The sequence below is a fragment of the Erythrolamprus reginae genome, chromosome 2 (assembly GCF_031021105.1).
Source record: "Erythrolamprus reginae isolate rEryReg1 chromosome 2, rEryReg1.hap1, whole genome shotgun sequence".
Classification (NCBI taxonomy): Eukaryota; Metazoa; Chordata; class Lepidosauria; order Squamata; family Dipsadidae; genus Erythrolamprus; species Erythrolamprus reginae.
Genome location: NC_091951.1, coordinates 81234214 through 81240416, shown reverse-complemented (window position 1 = coordinate 81240416; position 6203 = coordinate 81234214).

Here is a 6203-nt window from a genome sequence, read left to right as displayed (position 1 = left end):
TTTGACTTTATTCTCTGTTAATCAATGTTATCTAATTCATAGAAACATAGAAGATTGACGGCAGAAAAAGACCTCATGGTCCATCTAGTCTGCCCTTATACTATTTCCTGTATTTATACTATTCATACCCTTATCAGTATAATAGTAACAATATATATACACCAAATCAGCCAGGGCTCTGTTAAAGTCAGCTTTGATATATTTTACTGCATAGCTGCATACTTGAAAAGATAATTGACATTGACAGCCATCACTATTGATGTAAACTAGAGGAATTTAACTTGAGAAGCTGCAGCATCTCTAGGCTCACGGCTTCTGTCAAAAATCCCTCTGGAGTGGAAACTCCCATCATAGCAGGGACTAAGACAGTTTCCTGGGAGAGTTAGCTAGAATTGAAAAGATGAAAATATCTACCTTAGATCATATACCTACCAGCATAACAAAAATGCTAAGTCAACTTTGAACTTATTATATTGTATACGGAACCATTATTCATTTTTTTTCAAGCAAATAATCATACTCATCAGAGGAAGTCTAATACCACATTGATCTTCTGTAAGAAAGGCAGTGTATTAATTAAAAATATATAAATATACACAGCGGAATTTACTTACAGGAGATAATAAATTCTGCAGTAGCGCTATCAGATTTCAGATGCAAAATTCTGGGCAATCCATAGATTGCAGCAAAAGGATAAAAAACCCTCTCTTTGGTGCCATCTAGAGGCAGCCTAGATATAGTAACTCTGATTTTATAAACTTCGAAGCCTGGCAGTCTGTGTGTGTGTTGGGGGGGGGGGGGAGATCATATGTTCACTGAGAATGAAAGAAGATGTTCAAATTTGAGGAATTATTAAGAGGTGCAAATGGTCAAGAACATTACTGTTACATGAAGATGGAAGTTTATCTGCTTTTGGAGAGATAATGGCCTAGTAAATTTAACCCTCTTTGTCATAAATATACAGGAAATCCTTGACTTCTGATCATGATTGTGCCCAAAATTTGTGTGGTTAAGTGAGACATTTGAGTTTTGCCCCATTTTACAATCTCTCTTGCCACTGTTGTTAAGTGAATTGCTGCAGTTGTTAAGTTAGTAACATGGTTGTCACAAGGCCAAAAAAGAAAATCACATGCAACCATCATAAATAGGAGTCCATTGCCAGCTGTCTGGATTTTTATCATGTGACTTTGGAGATGCTGCAATGTAAATGTGAAAAATGGTCATAGGTCACTTTTTTCAGTGATGTTGTGACTTTGAAAGTAGTATCTACATGGGAATATAGAATAAAATGGATGGAGAAGAAGAGACTTGAAGTAGAAACTGGGTAAAGGGCAGGGTAGTTCTTGACTTACAAATCAAGAACTACCCTGCCCTTTACCCAGTTTCTACTTCAAGTCTCTTCTTCTCCATCCATTTTATTCTATATTCCCATGTAGATACTACTCTCCTTTATCTCAATATCCCTTTTATCCCTTTATCAATCCTCTATATCAATATCTATATATCCCTTTATCAATATCTAAATATCTATCTATCTATCTATATACTGTACACGAACACATTGTTGCCCTTAAGGTAGAAGTAGTTGGAAGAAAAAAAAGGATGGAGAGAGGATTGGTAAAGGGATAAAGAGATATTGGGATAAAGGAGAGTAATATCTACATGGGAATATAGAATAAAATGGATGGAGAAGAGGAGACATGAAATAGAAAAAGGGTAAAGGGGAGGGTAGTTCTTGACTTACAAATTTCATTTAGTGACTTTTCAAAGTCACAACATCACTGAAAAAAGTGACATATATATATATATTTGTCACAAAGTGACAAAATATATATATTTTCATGGGTATATGTATGTAGATTGTTCTGAGTTTGGGTTTTACCCCATGTAATATTTTGAGTGTTTGTGATGTTTCGGTGAAATATATATATATATATATATATATATATATATATATATATATGTGTGTGTGTGTGTGTGTGTGTGTGTGTGTGTGTGTGTGTGTGTGCCACGTTTTTGCTGAATTTGAAAATTAAGGGAGACTAGGATAGATCTATTTTGGCCTTATTTTGGCCTCATCAGCTAGCCATACCCCACTGGGACTTGAACCTGCAACCTTTGCCTTGTAAGGCAGAGAATTAACCTCTAGGCCAGTGTTTCCCAACCTTTTTTGAGCCGCGGCTCATATTTTCAAAATTCTGGGGAACACTGTATGGGGGAGGAGGCGGGAGGGCGGGGGGGGGGGCTAAAGAAAAGTTTGGATAAAAAAAATATCTCTTCTTCCATTTCACTCTATTTCTCCCTCCCTCTTTCTCTCTCTTCCTTCCTTCCCTTCTTTCTTTCTCTCCATCCCTCTTTCTTTCTTCCTCTCTTTTTTGCTCTCTTTCTCTCTCCCTCCTTCCCTCCCTCTATGTCTTTCCCTCTCCCTCCTTCCCTCCTCTCTTTCTCTCTCTCTTGCTTTCTTTCCCTCTTTCTCTCTCCCCTCCTTTTTCTCTCTCTCTCTTTCTCTCTCGTTCACCATGGCAGCAACAGAGAGAAAAAGAAAGAGAGAGAGAGAGCCGGAGAGAGAGTGAAGGGCGCCATTGTCTTCGCCTCCGCCTGCCAGCTCTGCAGCTAAGAGGCAGTAGCCATCAGCCCCCTCGCCCTCCCAGACGTCCCCAGCACTCAGCCGACTTTTCCCTGCTGTCGTTTTATCTTCATGGGGCAAAGCCACACAGTCCCGGACTCCCGGATCACTCGCTTCTCCGACCAGCAAGCCGGCTGCCCGGAAAAGCATCACGCTTTTTCAATGCGCAGCGCTTTCCTGGGCAGATGGCTTTGCTGACCGGAGAAGCGAGCGATCCGGGAGTCCGGGACTGTGTGGCTTTGCTCCATGAAGAGAAAACGGCCCCGGCAGCAGGGAAGTCGGCCGTTTTCTCTTCATGGCGCAAAGCCACACAGTCCCGGACTCCCGGATTGCTCGCCCCAAGGCAGAAGGTGGTGGAGGAGGAGAGGGGGCAGATCGTGCCCCAAGGCAGGAGGCGGCGGAGGAGGAGAGGGGGCAGATTGCGCCCCAAGACAGGAGGTGGCGGCGGAGGAGAGTGGGTGGATCAGGCAGGCAATGGGGCAGGGCGGAGAAGCCAGGGGCGCGTTTGGCCGGAGGCACCGTGGGGAGGCAGGGGCGGCTGTGGCTCCCTTTACTCCTACTGCCGCACCTCCCCGCCCCTGCCTCCTTTTTCCCGCCTTCCTTCTTTGGGGCCCAGCAGGAGAACACTGGATACGGCGGTCCGGCACCGGCAGCGCCCCGCCCAGCTGGAGCTTCCCTAGGAGCTTCGCGGCACACCTGACCGTGTCTCGCGGCACACTAGTGTGCCGCGGCACACCGGTTGGGAAACGCTGCTCTAGGCTACAGTATCCACTCCCTTCAGCTCTTTACCAGGGAAGGGTTACATATTTTTATGTCGAATCACCCTGGTATATTGAAAGAACACCACAACTCCTTTTTTGCCTCACGGCCCAACCCAGGGCCATTTCCAAGGCGATAGATAGATAGATAGATAGATAGATAGATAGATAGATAGATAGATAGATAGATAGATAGATAGAGGGAGAGAGGGAGAGAGGGGGAGAGAGAGAGAGATACTCTGATATAAGACAATGGTGAATATATGCAAATAAGAGATTTATTTATTTATTTTTGTAAATTTTAAATTGGGAATCTTTTATAGACAGCTCTAGATGTGCATGTAGTACATGGAGAATTTGGGGAGTGGGACATAATGCTCTCCAGGACTGGTTTTGGGTTATTTTCCACACAAGACATGGGTGAAATGCCGCAGGTTCTGGAGAACTGGTAGTGGAAATTTTGAGTAGTTCATAGAATCAGCAAATACCTCTTCTGAGTGGCCCCAGAGTAGGGTGGGAATGGAGATTTTCGCTACCCCACTACGTGCCCTCCCCTCCGTCCGGCCTATCCCTGACTCCACAAGATTATGATCTCTTTTCCCTATTTTATTCTGGGAGAGGGAGTCATGTAAAATTCAGCATTATTTTATTTTAGAGCAAATATAGCAAATATTTTTTAACTTCTCTCTCATTGGAAAGAATTTACCCATATTCCACTCGGGAGAAATGCTGACCTATACAAGTGGAGGTCAGAGTTTTTTGCAATAAAGAATACTGGTCAATATACAAGTGAAGGAAAATGAAACCATATGTGAGTAATTAGACCACAGAAATTGCATTTACCCAGAAGTGCTATTTTAAAGCATACTCCATGTTGATCTTCTACTTTTGTGGCATATTACATTCTTGGCACCCAAGAAGATATTCAGTACATTAAGCTGGCCTCTCAAATGAAAGAGAGCGTGCAAATAAGCAATCTGTTACATTTGCTGATGTTGCAAAGTTTCCTTTGATCAGATGCGATTAGCCCAAATTTCTCCTGGTATATTTTATTACACGCATTGTTCAATAAAATCCACTTTGTTTCCTGATTGTATCCTGTCCAAAAAGGGGAGGGGGAGAAATCTATGTTGTCAGAAACGCTGCTTTCCAAAATATAAAAATTGGTTCAATATTCAAAAGGGCCCGTTTATAAGGCAATACGACTCACCTGTGGATTCATGTGAACTTTCTGTATTAAACGTACTTCTTCATGCAGAGCATCAGTTTAGTTTGGTGGAAACAATAAAGAGAGAACACAAACCAATACCAAAACACAAGCCACTTTGGTTTATGGTATTTGATCAACTGAACTGCTTCTGTCTTTTTTACTTCATAAAGAGCATCATTCCCAAATGCCATAAGGGTATAGCAGCCAAATCAACTACCATTTCCTGTTGCTGCTCTGCCCTTATTAGCTTGAGATTTCCTTTTGTCTTCCCTGTTGGGAGGATTTTCAGGACCATCTGTTCAAACCTCCTGGGGGGAGGCTGCAGGGGAACAGCCTGATTTGAACGACCAACAAGTGCAAGCAAAGTCCAGCTAGGCCGTAGAAGACAATCTTCCAGCTTTAATTTTAAGGGAATCTGGATCACCAGAGTGGCCACCAAACTTTAACAGGCCTGGAGTTGTCAGCAATCCATTTCTGTCCCACAAGGTGGGGACACTTAAGAACTAGCATCTAAACTGGCTTATTTTCTGTTTTTCAAGCCCTGGGCATGCAGGTTGAACCAGGTGAGTAGCTGCTTCCCTTTTAAAAAAATCAGGCTGCTTCCAAACTTTATGTATTTGCCTCCTCTGTCTGTGTTGGCAGAAAAAAATCCTGGCTTGTTATCAGGCTGTAAGCACAGAGGGAGGAGCTGCTTTGGCAATGTTGGTGAGCACACAATTGTACAACATGTGAACATTTTCTGGATTTTGTTTCTCTACAGCAAGGTCTGAAACATTTCTGAGGGTTAAGGACTGCCTCTGGCTTTTAAGCAAAATTACAGGGCTGCACGTACTTCAGAAAGTTAGGAGTGATTCAAAACTGAACTACTGTTAAAATCAGTGAACATTTAAGCATTTTTATGAAAAACCCGCACTGATTTTTCTCTTCTACAACGTTCAAAGTTACAACTGGATGAGAACTGTTTCAGGCTCCTTCCAACTACAGTTTTGGAAGGAAGAAAAGATTCTCAATTATATGCTGGAGCACTAGGACAATTATATACAGTGGTACCTCTACTTACAAACTTAATTCATTCTGTGACCAGGTTCTTAAGTAGAAAAGTTTGTAAGAAGAAGCAATTTTCCCCATAGGAATCAATGTAAAAGCAAATAATATGTGCGATTGGAGAAACCACAGGGGGGGGGAGGCCCTCTTTCATCTCAGGATATTCCTAGAGAGGCCCCATAGGGGCTTCTCCCCGCCTTTTCCGGCCCTGTTTCCTCCCAGAAGATTCATTCCTAGAGGCCCCACGGAGGCTTCTCCCTGCCTTTTCTGGCCCCGTTTCCACCCAGGAGATTCCTAGAGAGGCCCCACGGAGGCTTCTCCCTGCCTTTTCCGGCCCTGTTTCCTCCCAGATTCCTAGAGAGGCCCTACAGAGGCTTCCCCCTGCCTTTCCTGGTTACAGTTTTGGAGGCTCGGTTTGTAAGTGGAAAATGGTTCTTGAGAAGAGGCAAAAAAATCTTGAACACCCGGTTATAATCTAGAAAAGTTTGTAAGTAGAGGTGTTGTAAGGTAGAGCTACCACTGTACTTGTTTCTTATAAGCCACATTGCTAACTTTTTAAAGAGGT